The sequence below is a fragment of the Hyla sarda genome, chromosome 1 (assembly GCF_029499605.1).
Source record: "Hyla sarda isolate aHylSar1 chromosome 1, aHylSar1.hap1, whole genome shotgun sequence".
Lineage (NCBI taxonomy): Eukaryota > Metazoa > Chordata > Amphibia > Anura > Hylidae > Hyla > Hyla sarda.
This window is the reverse complement of record NC_079189.1, coordinates 578579159-578599190: the sequence shown is the minus strand read 5'-3', so window position 1 is coordinate 578599190 and position 20032 is coordinate 578579159. Positions and strand designations below refer to the sequence as shown.

General features: G+C 42.8%; 1 protein-coding gene across 3 annotated transcripts in view; it reads right to left on the bottom strand.

The window, feature by feature from the left end:
• The window catches only part of RAB27B (RAB27B, member RAS oncogene family), a 293415-nt gene extending 274510 nt beyond the window's left edge, over window positions 1-18905 (bottom strand). For all 3 annotated transcript variants that reach the window (XM_056544881.1, XM_056544884.1, XM_056544887.1), the window contains exon 1: window positions 18668-18905. The gene's annotated coding sequence lies outside the window, so the exon portion shown is untranslated. The remainder of the gene's footprint in view (window positions 1-18667) is intronic.
• Between the last annotated feature and the right edge of the window lie 1127 nt (window positions 18906-20032).

Below are 20032 nucleotides of genomic sequence, written 5' to 3'. Positions count from 1 at the left end.
TTATAACTGTGATACCAACTATGCAGTTTATCTGTTAGAATGTCCTTGTGGACTACAGTATGTGGGCCGCACCGTTCAGACGGTGCGGTCCCGCATGAACGCACACCGGTTCAACATTAGGAAAAATTTCCTCTTGCATAGTGTGTCACGTCACTTTTCACACAAACATAATAGCAACCCTGATTTATTGAAACTCACTATTATTGATGTTATTTCTATAGACCAACGAGATCGTTTTCAAAAACTGATCCATAAAGAGTCCTACTGGATCTTTAAACTTAAATGTCTCCATCCTGATGGGTTGAATGAGACAATTGAAAACATCACATAATACTAATTTGACCAGTATACCTTGTTGCTGCTAGATTTTAACAGTAATTGATTTGTATTTTTATATGTATATTTATATTTTTATATACACTTACCCTATGTTGTCCGTATGGAGTCCGTCTTATTACTTCCGTCTGTGCGCCGTGATTCTGATTATCACATCCGGTTTGGCACAGACGGAGTAACCGCCCATTGTGAGTTGATTACCTTTTTGTCTGTTTTTTGTATAAATAGGTTCCTTTGTTAACATTTGCTATGAACTTGAGAAAGACGCCTGTCCTGGCGTCAAAACGCGTTGTTCTGCAAATAAATGATATCGCTTATACATCTATAACTCCTCATCCTTTCTGCGCCTATTGAAGTCCCTTGGGAGTATTTGGAGGTTGCTGTTACCATTACACCTTTGTGGTGGCGGGACTGGCTGCATTTTGGAAACTCTCAACAGTGTTGTGCCTGGTACACTAGCACAACTTACCGGGTAAGCGCTTCCAGTAAACTACTGTGAAATTCCACTTGCCCGGTTAATGCACTATGGAGCGCTTCTCTTTCTTTTGTAGAAGTTACTATACGGGGTAGAAGGCTCCGACTCATTAATATCTATGGTTCACAGACAGTGACTGAAAGGGTTAACCTTTATAATGAAGTGAAGCCATATCTCTTTACATCTGTCCCTGTCATCTTGGCTGGAGATTTTAATGCCTCCAGAACATCTAGTGACAGAACATCTAATAGACCTCTAACCCGAGACTCCAAGGTCTTAAACAGCATCATTCTACAGGCCGGGTTGTCAGATGTGTTTGTGCAGGGTGGTCGGAAGGCAAAGTTTACCTATTTTTGTGGTGGAAGAAGTAGTCGTATAGATTTAGCTCTGGTTAGTCCTACAGAGACCATTGGTGAGAAAGATGAGAAAGTCGTCCCTTATTCTGACCATCTGGCCTTATATTTTAGTTTGGGTGTCACACAGTGTCCTGAGACAGGTAGAGGGTTGTGGAGACTGAATTCCAGCCTATTAGAGTATCCTTCTGTGCAGAGACAGGTTCACTCTCTTATACAGGGTCAGCTAGAGAGGGTGGACTTCTATGATGATATGGCCGCCTGGTGGGAGGATGTCAAGGATGAGATCAGAACCCTCTTAAAGAGACTGTCAGTTATAAAGGGGAAGAGTAAGTATGGCCAGTATCTCAAGCTGCGCAAAGAATTGGAGTCACTATATTCGGCGGGTGGGGACCAACAAAGCATAGACCGGCTGAAATCTGAGATAAGACAGTATCAGTACAGCAGGTATACCTCCTGGTTCTTGAACGGGATTATGGGTCCTTAGGGTCTCCTGATCCCTTTGAGAATTGCCGGGAGCGGGTGGCAAATAAATCTGTCACCGGTCTCACTGACTCCCAGGGTGTTTTGCAGGAATCTCGGGAGGGTATCCTGGGGGTGGTGAGATCGTACTATGCTGACTTGTTTCAGAGGAAGGTTTTGGATAGAGACAAGATGACCCAATTCTTGGAGGCAACTCCGCTCCCTGATACTAATGATTTGGACTATTCTCCTTTGACAGCAGAATTGACGGTGGCGGAGGTCAAAGAGGCCATTGATAAGTTACATCTGAAGAAGGCACCAGGTCCAGATGGGATAACAGCAGAATTCTATAAGACATTCAGAGACCTCTTGGCCCCAATTCTCGTGGATGTTTACACAAATTGTCTAGAAAGTCACCTGATGCCTCCATCCATGAGAGTGTCCTCGCTGATTCTGCTGTCTAAAGGTAAAGAGCCGAGTGACATCAAGAACTGGAGGCCGATTGCCCTCTTGAATGTCGACAGGAAGATTCTGGCAAAGATCCTGTTTTCTAGGTTAGTTTGTCTGTCCCCGGCACTGTTGGCAGGCTGTCAGTATGGCACAGTAAAAGGGCGGAACATCTCTGGGGCAGTGATCTCCATAAGGGAGATGTTTGAGAGATGTAAATTCCTGAGGTGTGGGAGATATGTTGTGAGTCTTGACCAGGCTAAAGCCTTTGACAGAGTAGATCATGAGTATCTATGGGCCACTTTGTCAAAGTACGGTATTCCGGGACAATTCATTGATTGGCTGAAGACTTTGTATTGTGAGGCTGAGAGCTTTCCTCTGATCAATGGTTGGCAGGGTGACACCTTCAGGGTTGAGGCGGGGGTGAGACAAGGTTGCCCACTGAGTCCGCTGCTGTATGTATTCGCCTTAGACCCGTTTCTGAGGTCACTGCAGGAGTGTGGTTGTCAGGGGGTGCCGGTCCCCCACTGCCTGCCCCTGAGTGTTGTTGCCTATGCGGATGATGTGACCGTAGCAATATCTGAGCCTCGTGAGGTGGAGATGTTGTCTGCGGCCATCAGAAGTTACTCGGAGGCCTCAGGGTCTCTGGTCAACCTTGAGAAGAGTCAAGCTCTCTGGGTATCAGATACTGATCCAGATTTTGATCTGCCCCAATTTGTGAGAGCCTCCTCCTATATTAAAATCTTAGGGGTCAAATTCGGGAGGGACGATAACGCCAAACTAAATTGGGAAGAGAAGTTGGAAGCCGGAAATGCAAAGGTTCAGCGATGGAAGAACTGGAGGCTGACCTATAGAGAAAGGGTTAAAATGTTGAAGACTTACCTGGTCCCCGTCTTCTTGTATGTCTCTGTTTTTCCTTTGCCAGAATGTTTCTCCGCTCGGCTCTTTAGCCTGTTCTTCCAAATGTTCTGGGGGAACAGGTTGAACCTGATAAAAATAGGGGTCACTAACCTACATAGGAGAGAGGGTGGGTTGGATATGCTGAATCCAAGGGTGTTCTTTGACTCCATGTTTCTAAAAGTAAATTTTGGTTGCCTGGACTCAAACAACAGCTCCCTGTGGGCGAATAGTATCAGGGACTGGATATTGCCTTTTGCAGAGTCTTGGGTGCGAGGCGGCAGTCTCAAGAGGGGGAGATGGACGCGTGACTACCTCCCCCCGTACCTGGAATACGGGCTCACATGTCTGAAGAGATGGCGCATTGAGAAGTCTTATATAGAGAGTAAGCCAAGGAAGGACCTATATGTGAGGATCTGTAGGGCTTTCTTCTGTTCTCTGCTTGCCTTGAGGGATTGTGTGACCAGCACTTTACAAGAAAGTCTTAGGTTCCTCAATGGGAAACGACTCCCCGCAAAGTTATTTGACATAGCTTGGCTGTCACTCCATGGGAGGCTCTTTGTCAGGGGTAATCTAAAATATCTAAGTGTCTCAGATAGGAACTGTCCTCTGGGTTGTCAGCAGGAGGAGACTATGGAGCATTTCATATCTGACTGCAGGGCCGGGAGGAGGATATGGGAAGAAGTGTCCGGTAAGCTGAACATCCCATTACTGCAGTCCCTGACATATCCTGACATCATATATGCTGTACCATCCAGTAACAGGACTGTAGACAGAGAGACTATGTACATAATAATTACTGTAATTAAATATTACCATTGGCACATGAGAACTAGAGTGTCCATACACAATGAGCCATTCCACCACATGACAGCAGTAAGCCAAATAATGTCCGAGCTCCAGTGGGTAAAATCATTAGAAATGAGGAGAAACCAAAATAATGGGAAATTATGGAGGAATGTCTCTTTGGTTTAACACAGATGATGTGATGTTGTTGTTTTTTTTTCTTTTTTTTTTTTTTTCTTTCCCAGCAAATGTGGACTTTTTAAGTTTATTTTGACTCTATATATACACTCTAGTTGAGTAGTCATTGTGTGTACAATGCTTGTTATTTTTGTTTTGTATTGTAAGAATATATTCTTTTTTGTATTTTTATGTTTGTTTTCACAATAAAAATTGCCTCCTATGTACAAGAATATAACTACTATAATACTTCTCCTATATATACACAAGAATATAACTGCTATAATACTGCTCCTATGTACAAGACTATAACTACTATAATACTGCCTCCTATATTCAAGAATATACCTACTATAATACTGCCTCCTATATACAAGAATATAACTACTATAATACTTCTATATATACACACACAAGAATATAACTGCTATAATACTTCTCCTATATATACACAAGAATATAACTACTATAATACTTCTATATATATACACAAGAATATAACTGCTATAATACTGCCTCCTATATACAAGAATATAACTACTATAATACTGCCCCCTATATACAAGAATATAACTACTATAATACTGCTTCCTATGCACAAGAATATAACTACTATAATACTGCCCCCTATATACAAGAATATAACTACTATAATACTGCCCCCTATATACAAGAATATAACTACTATAATACTGCTCCCTATATACAAGAATATAACTACTATAATACTGCTCCTATATACAAGAATATAACTACTATAATACTGCTCCTATATACAAGAATATAAATAATAAAATACTGCTCCTATATACAAGAATATAACTACTATAATACTGCCTCCTATATACAAGAATATAACTACTATAATACTGCCTCCTATATACAAGAATATAACTACTATAATACTGCCTCCTATGTACAGGAATATAACTACAATAATACTGCTCCTATGTACAGGAATATAACTACTATAATACTGCTCCTATGTACAAGAATATAACTACTATAATACTGTCCCTATATACAAGAATATAACTACTATAATACTGCCCCCTATATACAAGAATATAACTATTATAATACTGCTCCAATGTACAAGAATATATATACTATAATACTTCCTCCTATGTACAAGAATATAACTACTATAATACTGCCTCCTATCTACAAGAATATAACTACTATAATACTGCTCCTATATACAAGAATATAACTACTATAATAATCCCGCCCTATGTACAAGAATATAACTACTATAATACTGCCTCCTATGGACATAAATACTGCATTACAATTGGATGAAATTGCTATGTATGTAATCCTCCGCTCCCCGCTCTCTTATCATACCCGGACTTCAGAAACGTGAGTGTTTGGCCTTGGGCCATGCTTTCTTTTCACAGGCAACTTGGATATTGGACAATAGTCCTAATATGAGCTATATCTGTGCCTTTTTCTCTAGGTACCACAGGAGAAGGCTAGGTAGGAGGTCCTTTCTAGCTGCCTGATTTGGAATACATTTTTTACAAACACGGCATCCTGATCATGTCGGTATTTTCTCTTTCTTTTGCAGGCGCTTGTGAATTCCTGGAAGTCCGTGTGTAGTTATGTAATTAAAGTATCAGGTTATTGGTGCACAAATGCACATATCCTGTATACTGGGGACCCGTTTTTATATTATCTATATACTTAATTTGGTCTTGTACTGAGGTACTGTTGCTAATTAACCCCTGATGAAACCGCTGCATGCGGTGGAAACGCGTTGGGTTGTCTATACATAATTGTAGTACACTAAGGATATCTGTACAAGAGGCACTAACTAATGCCATGATATCACAGGGATCACTTTAGTGGTGTAATTTTATGCAATTTACAGTAAAAGTTACGTTTTAATAATGCACTTCCCTACTCTCCATTTGTTTATATAATTTGCTGGGAATTAATATTATAATTTTGGACCTTCTGTGTGGTCCTACGAATACACAGTTTTGTTGATAGGATTTTAAGGCAATCTCATAGGTTAGAACTCCCTGTATACAGTAATGCTCTATTTACCCAGGTCTCTTTATCCTATTGAAACAGCCTTTAAAGCCTAAAGATTATTTTTTTATTCTTCCATGTCCAATTTTCCTGTCCAAATCCATAACATGTCATGTAAAATATTAGTGCGGTGTCACTAGAGATCAGAGTCCTGCTCCGTCACTCCATTTCCAGGAATGAGATGACCTCTAATGACTCAACCATCAGGCTCGACGAGGCAAGTGACATTTACAGACCCTGGAATAATGGTTCTGAAGACTCCATGTGAGTGACGGTCTGTCACAGAGTTCATAGGATCAGGCAGCTTTACTAGAACCTGGTATTTACCCTACGGGCAATCACCGTGCGTACAAGAGCGCTGGTTTCCAATGGTGATGATGCATCAATGACTGCTTTACAGCTGCCTACAGGGACTGAGATTTAAACTGAAGCTTCACCCTGTAGCTATAGTAATTGAACTATTTACTGAGGAATTGAATTCGGATTTACTTATATGATATTATTACAAAAGGTTCTATTTATATGAAGTTTATATAATAATGTTTATATAATAAATCTGATGCTTTATTTTAAGGTCACATTCACGCTGAGGTTTTGTTGGTGTCGTGTCACAGAACACCTTCGCTATTCAAACTTTGTTCCGGTGGTTAGAGTTCCCCAAGGTGTCTGTCTCTATTATAGGTTTGAGTCCTAAAGTAGTTCTGACATAAAAATGTATTTATTGTGGTTTTATTGTGTCTTAAAGGGGTACTCCCGTGGAAAAATTTTTTTTTTAAATCAACTGGTGCCAGAAAGTTAAACAGATTTGTAAATCACTTCTATTAAAAAATCTTAATCCTTCCAGTACTTTTTAGGGTCTGTAGACTAAAGAGAAATCCAAAAAAGAAATGCATTTCCTCTGATGTCATGACCACAGTGCTCTCTGCTGTCCATTTTAGGAACTGTCCAGAGTGGCACATGGTTGCTATGGGGATTTTCCTCTGCTCTGGACAGTTCCTAAAATGGACAGCAGAGGTCAGCAGAGAGCACTGTGGTCATGACATCAGAGGAAATGTATTTCTTTTTGGGATTTCTCTTTAGTATACAGCCCCTAAAAAGTACTGGAAGGATTAAGATTTTTTAATAGAAGGGATTTACAAATCTGTTTAACTTTCTGAAACCAGTTGATTTAAAAAAAAAAAAAAAAAAAAGTATTCCACGGGAGTACCCCTTTAACCAATGCACAGTAGTTAAAGTGACAGTATGCTGTTAACTGTACGAACTGGTGAATAGCCACATGTCTCCCTCAGCCAATCAGAGAAGCCATTATTGTTGCCGCTCTACCGCTCCGAGATAGGGAAGAAATTCAAACAGTCAGTGTAGACTAGTCCGGCTCTAACCAATTGTCTCACTCTCCTCTTACCTCACTGGGAAGAGGGGGGGGGGGGGGCGTATTTCCACATCCTGTACTTATACCTTAAATGAGGAAAGGCCATAAATACCCCCATTGCTGACCCAGACCAAGCTGAAATTATTTCTGTCGAACTCGGCTGCCAAGATAGTACAACAACTCAAGCGGCAATTTTGGTAGAAAATGACAGGTCCTATAGCCTTTGGATGAAGGCACGGGTTAACCTCTGGGCCATACCTATCCATGTGATGGACTAGAGTCTGGGGTCCCTCTGTTGGATGCTCTGCAGTTAGTGGCGTCTTGACTATACTCAGGGAAACGTAGGTGAGGGAGAGAGACTTTTCTTGTTACCATGGACTGCCCATTACAGAACCCATCTTGCATGAAGCACAAAAAATGGTGTTAGAAAAGTGGTTTGTTACCATGGTTACCATTTGTTGGTTTGTTACCATTCGCTTGTGAAAATTAAAAAAATTAAAAATAAATAAATAAAAGAAAAGTGGGGCTGTGTACTGATTATGTTGTGTTCAGATCGGGATCCCTCACAGCCCAGGTATACAGAGATGCTGTAGAGTCTTAGTATTTGGTTAAATGTGCACTGTCACAACGAGCCATGACAGGATAGGTTTAAAGATCCCAGGAGATCTCATAGTCTGAGACTGACCCCAAGATTGATGCGATTAGGAGTTGGAATGCTGGAAGGCCCATGGGCTTGTCCTTAGCAAAATGACCTGAAAGGTCACAGAGCATGCCTGAAGTGCCCTCCCATGGAAGTCAACGAGTCAGCTCATGTTTTCGTCATATCTGTTTATGCTGTTAAAGGGGTACTCCGCCCCTAGACATGTTATCCCCTATCCAAAGGATAGGGGATAAGATGTCAGATCGCCGCGGTGCCGCTGCCGGGGAGTCCTGGGATCCCCGCTGCAGCACCGCGCTATCATTACAGCACAGAGCGAGTTCGCTCTGCACGTAATGACGCGCAATACAGGGGCCAGTGCATCGTTACGTCACGGCTCCGTCCCTCATGACATCACAGCCCGCCCCTTTCAATACAAGTCTATGGGAGGGGGCGCGGCGGTCGTCAAGCCCCCTGCCATAGACTTGCATTAAGGGGACGGGCCATGATGTCATGAGGGGTGGAGCCATGACGTCACGCGGCTCCGTCCCCTGTATCGCCCGTCATTACGCACAGAGCGATCCCGGGGCTCCCCAGCAGCGGCACCGCGGCGATCTGACATCTTATCCCCTATCCTTTGGATAGGGGATAAGATGTCTAGGGGCGGAGTACCCCTTTAAAGGAGAAGTCTAGTTTAAAAAAAAACTGGACTACTATGGGAGAGCCGGAGATACAGCAGTCATGTGAAGACAGAACTTATCCCATTCATTTGAATGGGACCGTTCACAATCATCCAGCATCTCAGTTTGGATGCCGGATAATTGGACTCGCCAGATCGGCAAAGACAGGGGAGCACATCTTGCTGCGTTCCCCCGTCCATGCCGCATATACCTGTCAGGCAACTGATGGTTTTGACTGATGACAATTTATGCACTTTTTAAGCATCAGTCGTACCATCAGTTGTGAACAGTTTATGTGAAAAAACGGAGCCTGACACAAATGACATATGTAAACGTAGCCTAAACTGGTTAACTTCTTTAACAGAGCAGGAGTTTAGGCTATAAGGCTGCCCCCAAAATAATGTACAAAAAAGAAAAATACACAGTCAGAAAGTTATTTAAAGTCTAAAAAAAGGCTAAAGAAAATCATAAGAAGCAAAAAAAAAAAAAAAAGGGTGAAAGTTACAGAATTTTTTTTTGTCTGAAAAGCAGACTTTTTCATACTCAAAATAAAGGGCCAAAAAACTTAAATCAAGTAAAAAGGCTAACGATGAGATTTGATGATTTTATGGACTATTTTCCAAGTGCAAGGGAGCATGAAAACCGAGGATTGTGGGATATGTGAGCACTTTATGTAATGCACCAGAGACAGCCGTCTGCCTCCCCATTCACCACAGTCTTGGTGTAATCCACAGAAAAGACCCATTTAGCAATAAACTGATTATAAAAAAATAAAAAACCCTGGAAGCCAGATGTAAGAATTATCTGTGTTTTCCTGGGATGTGGCTACACAGTGACTAATGTAGGTCTGGAGGTCAGTGTCTTCAGCGAGTATTCCAAGGACAGATAACAAGACCATTACCTCTCACAGTGACTATGGAATATACAGAAATGCTAATGCCAAGGGGCATGCTGGGAGCATTTGTGATCCCTTAGTAGCTAAAAGACACATTGAACCTGGAACCTTGCAGGTGCCTTTTGGTCCGGAGGAGAAGGGCGAGGTTTGTTGGGGGGCCTCTCTACTATCGGAGAAGGGCTTGCGATAGACCGCATCCTTTGTGCACGTTTTTTTTTAGTGTAACACGTTTGCACTTTTTCTTGCACTTTGGGTGATTCGAGAGCACCTTCCTCGGCTCTTAGATAAAAAAGAAAAAAATTAAAAATAAATATACAGAAATGCATCATTCTGCGCAGAAACTGACCAGTGTGGATTCTATATTTACAGTATGAGGGTGAAATTCTGCAAAGTTTATAAATACTTTGAGTCGCACATTTTGCTAAGGATCCACCCCAAAATCTTAAAGTGCAAAGTTATACACTCCTCAACACTGAGCTAGCAACCTAAGGGTCTATTCACAAGGCAGAATTTCTGCTTGTGGAATTCTGCCACAAATTAAAGGGGTACTCCGGTGGAAAACTTTTTTTTTTTTTTTTTTTTTTTTTTTAATCAGCTGGTGGCAGAAAGTTAAACAGATTTGTAAATTACTTCTATTAAAAAATCTTAATCCTTCCAATACTTATTAGCTGCTGAATACTCCAAAGGAACTTCTTTTCGGAACACAGAGCTCTCTGCTGAATCATGAGCACAGTGCTCTCTGCTGACATCTCTGTCCATTTTAAGAACTGTCCAGAGTAGGAGAAAGTCCCCATAGCAAACATATGCTGCTCTGGACAGTTCTTAAAATGGAAAGATGTCAGCAGAGAGCACTGTGTTCCAAAAAAGAAAATAATTTCTTCTGCAGTATTCAGAAGCTAATAAGTACTGGAAGGATTAAGATTTTTTTTTTAATAGAAGTAATTTACAAATCTGTTTAACTTTCTGGCACCAGTTGATTAAAAAAAAAAAAATAAATAAAGTTTTCCACTGGAGAACCCCTTTAAAACCCATAGACTTCTTTGGGATTCCGCACTCCCATTCACACTTCTGAATTTCCGTTTGCGGAAATTCAGAAGTGTGAATGGGAATGCGGAAGCCCATAGAAGTCTATGAGCTTTAATTTGAGGTGGAATTCCACAAGCCGAAATTCTGCCGTGTGAATAGACCCTAAGAAAGACTGAGAACTGAGGGTTACGCAATTCGACAAAGTAGCCACTGTCGCTGAAATCTGCAAATGATCACACTTTTAAGCCACATAGCTCCAATTTGAGACATGCAAGAAAAGTAAAAAAAGGTAAAATAAAGGTAAAAAAAAAAAAAGCCAGATGGAGAGCAATTTTTTTCAGCCACATGAAACCTCCAAAATGAGATCAGATCAGGTCAGTACAGTAGGATTCTGGGACGCCTCCTGTTCATCTATAGGCCAGTTATCACCACTTCAGAAAACAAGATGGTGGGCTCAGCTACAATACATAACCAAGGTGCCACCTAGTGTACCAAACAAAACCATGTACTACAAGAAGAGAAAGCAGTTCACTAATAAGGTGCACACCTAATTTGAAAAAATAAAAATCTTTAGTTACAATCAAAACTAGACATACAAATTTAAAAACACAAAAGGGGTACTCCGATGGAAACCTTTCTTTTTTTTTTTTAAATCAACTAATGCCAGAAAGTTAAAAAGATTTGTACATTACTTCTATTAAAAAAAACTGAATCCTTCCAGTACTTATTAGCGGCTGTATACTACAGAGAAAATTATTTTCTTTTTGGTTTTCTTTTCTGTCACGACCACAGTGCTCTCTGCTGACACCTCTGTCCATGTCAGGAATTGTCCAGAGAAGGAGAAAATCCCCATAGCTGCTCTGGACAGTTCCCAAAATGGACAGAGGTGTCAGCAGAGAGAGCAATGTGGTCATGACAGAAAAGAAATCCCAAAAGAAAAGAATTTCCTCTGTAGTATACAGCCTCTAATAAGTACTGGAAGGATTAACAATTTTTAACAGAAGTAATTTACAAATCGGTTTAACTTTCTGGCACCAGTTGATTGAAAAAAAAATAATTTCCACTGGAGTACCCCTTTAAAGTGGCTCTACCCAAACCAAAATCACAACGGGGCGGGGGGTCCTTAGAGCCCTCCCAAGATGCCTGCCCTGGTAGTGCCGAAAAACAGTCCTATGATGATCAAAATAAAGACTAGTCTACACGTGGATAACATATATATATATATATATATATACATACACACACACACACAAAATAGATGCAGCACACCACTGGATTCAATACAAAGTGAAGAGGTTTATTCCATGATGTATTACAGACAACGTTTCACCAGCCTCACACTGGCTTTTTCAAGTGGAAAAAGCCAGCGTGAGACTTGAAAAAGCCAGCGTGAGGCTGGTGAAACGTTGTCTGTAATACATCATGGAATAAACCTCTTCACTTTGTATTGAATCCGGTGGTGTGCTGCATCTATTTTGGATATGTGGATGAAGGAGCCAGCCGGCCGAGGCTCTAGTTTGCTTGCACCCCCACATCATCTCTTCTGGCTACCTGGTGTGCTGCTCATATTGGAATTTTATATATATCATGCAATTTATATAATACAGCATATATCATGTAAACACATAACCCTGTCCACTATAAGAAGCAGAATAAATTCAAAGCCCTCCTATGATGGAAGCAGGACCAGAGCAAAACATATGGCAAATACAGGCCTTGGGCAGGCGTCCTGAACCCCACGCGTTCCGTCACCTGTGGGTAACTTCCTTAGGGGTGCCACTTGTCACAAACCGAGGGGGACAGAATCCTTGAACTGAGAGATCTTAGTTTATCACTCCAGCAGATCACTGCGTGCATAGGCCGAGATGTCAGAACTGTTTTACATTGTGTGTCCAAGTGGTTCAGATAAACAAAAAACTGGAATGAAAGCACAATGAACATAGAGGACGACCTCTACACAGACAGATTAGATTAGAAGAATGGCACAGTATCATCCATTCTGTACTGTGAGTGAATTCGGACGTCACATTCTAACCCTACACAAACCATCAGAAGGCGCTTGCACAACAATGGGATATGAGCCAGGCGTCCAGTTACTGGTGTTCCATTGACCTCACATCACCACTCTCAAAGGCTATCATAAAGCAGAGCAAGACAGCAATGGAGGTCTATCCTCTTCAGAGATAAGGCCTGCTTTTGTCTCAGATGCAAGGATTGGTCTGCCGCAAAGGAATTTCCAATTGGAACTTTTCCACCTGATCACGCTTGGAAATTCTACCACGTGAATGGGGCCTAACAGTTGGTTGTTACATTGATGTGAAACCAGTGGTACTTCTTTTTCTCCAAAGTGTCCCAGGGGAAGTTTATTAACATGGCAATGCCAGGCCCCATCTTGCTCAGGCTAATGTGAGCAGAATGCGGGGTCTTAAAGTGCTACCATAACCTGCAGCATCTCCAGACTTGTCCCCTAATGAGCACATCGGGGGCATGATTGGTCGGCAAAGGGAGCAGCCAGCAGTGGATCTTTATGATTTGTGTGCCCAAGTGCATTCGGCATGGCAAGAAATTCCTCAGACAACCATTAAACGATAGCATGCCAAGGTGTGTATGTGCCAAGTGTGTGAATTTCTGCGCGTGGTGCTCTACACTGAATAAATTGAGATGTTTTGCATATTTTGTTTCCATTTTATCATTTGCATATCATTAACATGATCAATCCTGTGAGTTCCATAATTTCCTCATTTTTTCTTCTTGGTCTTATAATTTCAATGTTGAGGAGGGTATATTTTGGGAGAAACGTATCATTCCCATTCAATATAGATCTGTTTTCTAGGGTAGAAAAGTTGAACAAGCTCCATTTGGTGCCATTTTCACTTAAAGCGTACTCCGCTGCTCAGCGTTTGGGACAAACTGTTCTAAACTCTGTAGCCGGGAGCTCGTGATATCATAGCCTTGCCCCCTCATGACGTCACCACCCCCCACCCCCTCAATGCAATTCTATGGGAGGGGGTGTGACAATCGCCACGCCCCCTCCCATAGACTTGCATTGAGGGGAGGGGGCGTGAGCTCATGAGGGGGTGGGGCTATGACGTCACAAGCTCCCGGCGTCGGCTCCAGTGTTCGCAACAGTTTGTTCCAAACACTGAGCAGCGGAGTACCCTTTTAAAGAAAAAGCGCATGGCCTTTACAGGACAGGTATGGCTTTCAGCAGATTCACACCAGAAACTTGGTTTTAATTAAAGTAGCAACATACAGCACCGACGAGTGTGTGACTCTTAGGCTATGTTCACACTACAGAATTTTAAGTATCTCAGAACAAGCCGGCACAGGACCGATCGGAAATGCGGTGTCTCCCGATATGGCAAAGAATTTCTAAATGCATTCCACCAAAGGAATGAACATGTTAACTCGCTCTTTGGAGTCTGGGAGACGGAATTTCATAATGTGAATGGTGCAACCGAATCCTATTAAAAGCCTCTCCCAGGCAGCCACTGCGGTTCTCTTAAAGGGCCACCACTACAGTGGCTGTTTTGGAGTGGAATAACTGTAACAGCTCCGGGCCCGGCCCCCATTTCCATGTGACAGGCCCCGGCTATTTAAAAATAGGCGGCGGAGAGCGGGCCCTTTTCCCGGCTGGGCCTTCGGATGAAGTCTGAATGGACCGGCCGGTCAGTCCGTCCCTGTAAATAAGGTATCTACCCAGATATGATGTACCTGCACATAGCGCATTCCCTGTTCTTAGATTTTTTTGAGGCCCTTTTGGGAACATCACCCTAAATTAAAAATCAGACTAGCATTAGAAAAAAAGAGGCATACAGCTTTAAAACAAACACTCATCGATCCCGCTTGGAATGTTCACCAGAAGCCCTCATCTTCAGAGATGTACCCCCTCCTTGAAGTCTGCTAGTACAGCTTACACGGCTATCCAGCATGAACATAGGAGGCAGAGTGTAGCAAAAGGATTTCCTTTTAAGCTTTGCGCTCTGCAGTCACATGACCTGGCGTCTGATGTCACTTCCGGCCCGGACTTCCTCCTCCCAGCGCATAGCAAGAGAGGCCGACTATGCCAGACCCGCCGCGTAGCCAGAAGCCACGGAACTCCAGCCAACAACCGGAGCCCGCAATCCCCGCTCCAGCAGCCTCCTGAGAACACCCAGGCGCGAATAAAACAATGCGCCACAGCCGGGCAGGATGTGCTGGCAGCCGTGGCACGCTAGAGCGAGGACGGAGGTGGCCGGGGGCGGCGCGAGATTTAAAATCTCAACTGGGGATATGCAAGACAATAGCTCCCAACCAGGAGCTATTGGAGGTTCTACTAACCCTGACTTCGCAGGGACATGACTTCTAGGCCTCCTCACCGTCACCACATCCCCATCAGGGACATGGACTGCTCCAGGCTTCCCATGGGGACAGGAAACCACTGTGGCTATGTAGGGTTGTGCTTCCCTTTTGTCCCTGGGGGGAGGAGTCCATCTCCCTTGTGGTGCTGTTGTGACAGGGTGGAAAATAAATGGAGCGCTACATGGATACTACCACTCCATTTACTTTGAGATAAAATTGACCTTCATTCGAGATCGGTGGGGGTCCTGGCCCCTATCCTGTGGATAGCCAATGACTTTTAATCTTAAAAGGGGTATTCCGGGCAAAAACATATAATCGCCTATCCAAAGGACACCCCCCCACCCCCACCCGCAATCTAGCTGCAGCACCTGCATTCTATGCAGGACTGCATCTCCGTTACATCGTGGGGCGTGGAATTACATCACATCTCCAGTCCCGGAAACCTGGAAGGAAACTGGAGACGCAGCCCGGCATAGAATGCAGGTGCTGCAGGCAGATCGGGCCCCCCACTATCAGACATCTTATCCCCTATTCTCTGGATAGTGGATAAGATGTTTTTGCCCAGAATACCCCTTTAAGAGTTTCCAGGAGACATAGAGGGAGATTTATCAAAAACCCGAGTAGAGGAAAAGTGTTGCAGTTGCCCATGGCAACCAGATTGCTTCTTTTATGTTTCAGAGGCCTTTCCAAAAATAAAAGAATGTGATTGGTTGCTATGGGCAATTGCACCACTCTTCTGGACAGGTTTTGATAAATCTTCCCCATAGTGAAAGAAGTAATCCCCATTTTCCAGCAAAGTTTATACCTAAACTGGCTTGATCAATGTAGTCCATTCTATTTGAGGTGTCAAAAATGTATACATTTTAAGGAGAACTCCGTGTGCGGAATTGTCCCATCTATTCAAATATAGGGGAGAATTTATCATTGTATAAAGACAATGGGGGAGATTAATCAAAACCTGTGTAGCGGAAAAATGGTGCAGTTGCCCATAGCATGGCAAAGTTTGGCGCACAACATTAATAAATAGAGTGAAATGTATTTTTCCCATCCTTCTTTTCAATACAATTTATATGGAAGTTCCCTATTAAATGAGGACCAGTATTTTATAGAGCTGCAACTAACAAGTCGCAACCCATTTGATGTAGGTGTTTTATTACAAAATGATGCAAATGTTCAATAAATAGAATGAACCCCAAACGGGACAGGCCTCAGTATCTGCTGTGAAAGACATACACCTAAGGCCTCGTTCACACTGGTGTCAGCCTCCGTTATGTGAAGCTCCATCGGCAGTTCCGTCAAGTTTAGGGAAGAAAAAAATAATAATTAGGCCAGCACTATTTATTTCTCCGCTAAATTCCTGCAAAATCACCTGATCACCGACGGACCCCATGCAGGTGAGTGACCCGGCAGTAGCCGTTTGCATCCGACCTGTTTCCGGGTACGATCGACTCAGGGGAAAAAAAAAAAAAAAAGACCCTTTAAAAGGGGTACTTGAATAAACTCATGCCAGAAAGTTAAACAGATTTGTAAATTACTTATTTTAATAAATCTTAATCCTTCCAGTACTTATCGGCTGCTGTATTCTCCAGAGGAAGTTGTGTAGTTCTTTCCTGTCTGACCACAGTGCTCTCTGCTGCCACCTCTGTCCATGTCAGGAACTGTCCAGAGCAGCGTATCTTTGTTATGGGAATTTGCTCCTACTCTGGACAGTTCCTGACATGGACAGAGGTGGCAGCAGAGAGCACTGTGGTTAGACTGGAAAGAGCTATACAACTTCCTCTGGAGCATACAGCAGCTAATAAGTACTGGAAGGATTAAGATTTTTACATAGAAGTAATTAACAAATCTGTTGAACTTTCTGGCACCAGTCGATAAAAAAAAAAAAGAAAGAAAAAAACAATTGTTTTCCACCGGCGTACTCCTTGCAGTTAAACCTATTGAAAATAGTGGGAGGCTGCTGCACTGTATTTTCTGCAGCGAAGTGTGAATGGGCCCTAGCGGTCTCACCCAAGACATCTTGTATAGCATTTTCTATAAATGTCTCAATCTTCTTATATGTCCTGACTTTTTCTTAAAACCCCTTATAATGGACCGCGTCAACTTCCTTCATCCCTATGGAGTGGTAAGACTTCTTACACTTGGGGTCCTTTTATCGGATCCCAGGGATCCCTTGGGGTCCTTTATTCGGATCCCAGGGATCATCATTCATAACAAGTCAATAACATAGAGACGATTATATCGAACCTGGTGTAGATACATCCATAGTAAACCTGGTGAACTACCAATCCCAGCCTGGCTAAAACTTGGCAGTAACGTACATTACTCTATAACACTACAGTATGCGATAGGTGGGAAGGCAAGACTGTAGCCACATAGCCCTATTGCTTACGCTATATACTACAGTAGCATAGTGTATATACCAGTGGTCTCCAAACTGTGGAGCTCCAGCTGTTGCAAAAAAAAACTACAACTCCCAGCATGCCTGGACAGCCAACGGCTGTCCAGGCATGCCAGGAGTTGTAGTTTTGCAACAGCTGGAGGTCTACAGTTTGGAGACCTAGGCTATATACTATATTCTAATGCAGTTTTCCCAACAAGTGTGCCTCCAGCTGTTGCAAAACTACCCATCCCAGCATGCCCAGACAGCCAAATACAAAGATTGCAAAACTACAACACCCAGCATGCCCAGACAGCCAGCGGCTGTCTGGGAATGCTGGGAGTCGTAGTTTTGCAACATCTGGGCGGTCCACAGTTTGGAGACCCAGGCTATATACTATACTATAGTATATATGGGCCTCCAGCTGTTGCAAAACTACAACTCTCAGCATGTACAGACAGTCTTTGGTTATAGTTTTACACACACTGGATAAGAAACACTGATATAATGTATAAATGTAGCAGAGTTGAATCGGTTATTTTAGCTGGAGGTCCACAGTTTAGAGACCTAGACTATATAACATACTATCATGCAGTGTTCCCTAACCAGTGTGCATTTAGCTGTTGCAAAACTACAACTCCCAGCATGCTGGGAGTTGTAGTTTTGCAAAGGCTGGAGGCGCACCGGATAGAAAAAACTGCTATAAAAAGGTATAACTGTAGCAGAGTTAAATACATTGTTAAACTCTAGATTACCAGAAACCTCTATCAATTCAATACAAAACACATCTCAACGCCGTCAGCTGACCGGACATGCTGGGAGTTGTAGTTTTGCAACGGCTGAAGGCACCCTGGTTGGGAAAAATAGCATTATAGTATAGTATATAGCCTAGGTCTCCAAACAGTGAACCTCCCTGCTGTTGCAAGACTAAACAACTCCCACCATGTCCAGACAGCATGCTGCGAGTTGTAGTTTTGCAACAGCTGGAGGCGCAGCAGATGGGAATAATGCATAAAGTATAGATGTAGCAGAGTTAAATCAGTTATTAAACTCCCTTTCCCCACTCTTTCCAATTCAGTACAAACACATCTGAATCTATGGATGACAAACTCAGCTCTGCTGTGTGTATATATATATATATATATATATATATATATATATATATATATATAAAAGGCGATAAAACAAGCACAATGCTGCCTACATACAGACAATACACAGAACCCCAAGTTGCAAAGTGCTGCAAGTTTAAGGCCTGATGTAACCCAGTGCCTCCATCCAGCACTATGTCTCTGCAGACTATCTCTCTGTGCAGACTCCTGGCACTGATACTAAGTGTTCTAGAGATGATACAATGTAAATAAATCTCTACCTCCGCCCTGGATGTTGCTGCTCCTGTGGATGTGGTGGAGGTGTCAGCTCATTGCCAGGCTCCCAGCACTCTTGCATCCATCTCCTCCTGTGCAAATGGATAAGGCAGAGGCTGCAGGGGAGGGATCAGGTGCAGGGATCACAGGCTGCACACCAGATCACTGGGATCCACTCTCCCCAGATACAGCTCTCTGCTTCTGCTGCTCTCAGCCCAGTGAAACACTACTGCTGCCTGCCTGCAGCTCTGCTACTCTGCTGGGTCCTACACTCCACCCCTCACAGTGACTACTGCAGCTGCTGAATCACATAGACTCCCTCACCTACCTTCAGCAGCAGCAGAATTACCAGGATAAGAGGGGGTTAATCATCATATAGAAACTGTTGCTGCAATAAATGCAGCAGAGCAGAGTTTGTCATGTGTAAAAAAAAAACATAAGCTGGACAATTGGTACAAATTTAAGTTTATCTCAGAAGCTTGTTCTGATATCAGAGGGAGGAGATCTAAATTCTCTCCTTGCGCTAGTAATGGGTCGGACCCCCTTTTTCCTTCATTCTTCATGCCATACTTTGTATAAAGTGCTGGACATGTTTCTCAGAGGTTTGGCTCCATATGGACATGATGACATCACACAGTTCCTCCATGTGCACATGATGACATCACATAGTTCCTCCATATAGACATGATGACATCACACAGTTCCTCCATATGCACATGATGACATCACATAGTTCCTCCATATGGACATGATGACATCACACAGTTCCTCCATATGGACATGATGACATCACACAGTTCCTCCATATGCACATGATGACATCACATAGTTCCTCCATATAGACATGATGACATCACATAGTTCCTCCATATAGACATGATGACATCACACAGTAACTCCATATAGACACGATGACATCACACAGTTCCTCCATATAGACATGATGACATCACATAGTTCCTCCATATAGACATGATGACATCACACAGTTCCTCTATATAGACATGATGACATCACACAGTTCATCCATATGGACATGATGACATCACACAGTTCCTCCATATAGACATGATGACATCACATAGTTCCTCCATATAGACATGATGACATCACACAGTTCCTCCATATGGACATGATGACATCACACAGTTCCTCCATATGGACATGATGACATCACACAGTTACACCATATGAACATGATGACATCGCACAGTTGCTGTAGATTTGTCGGCTGTACATCCATGATGAGAATCTCCGTTTCCATCACATCCCAGCGGTGATCTATAGGATGAGATCTGGTGACTGTGGAGGCCATTGGAGTCCAGTGACCTCATTGTCCTGTATGAGATGATGTCATGTGACATGGGGCA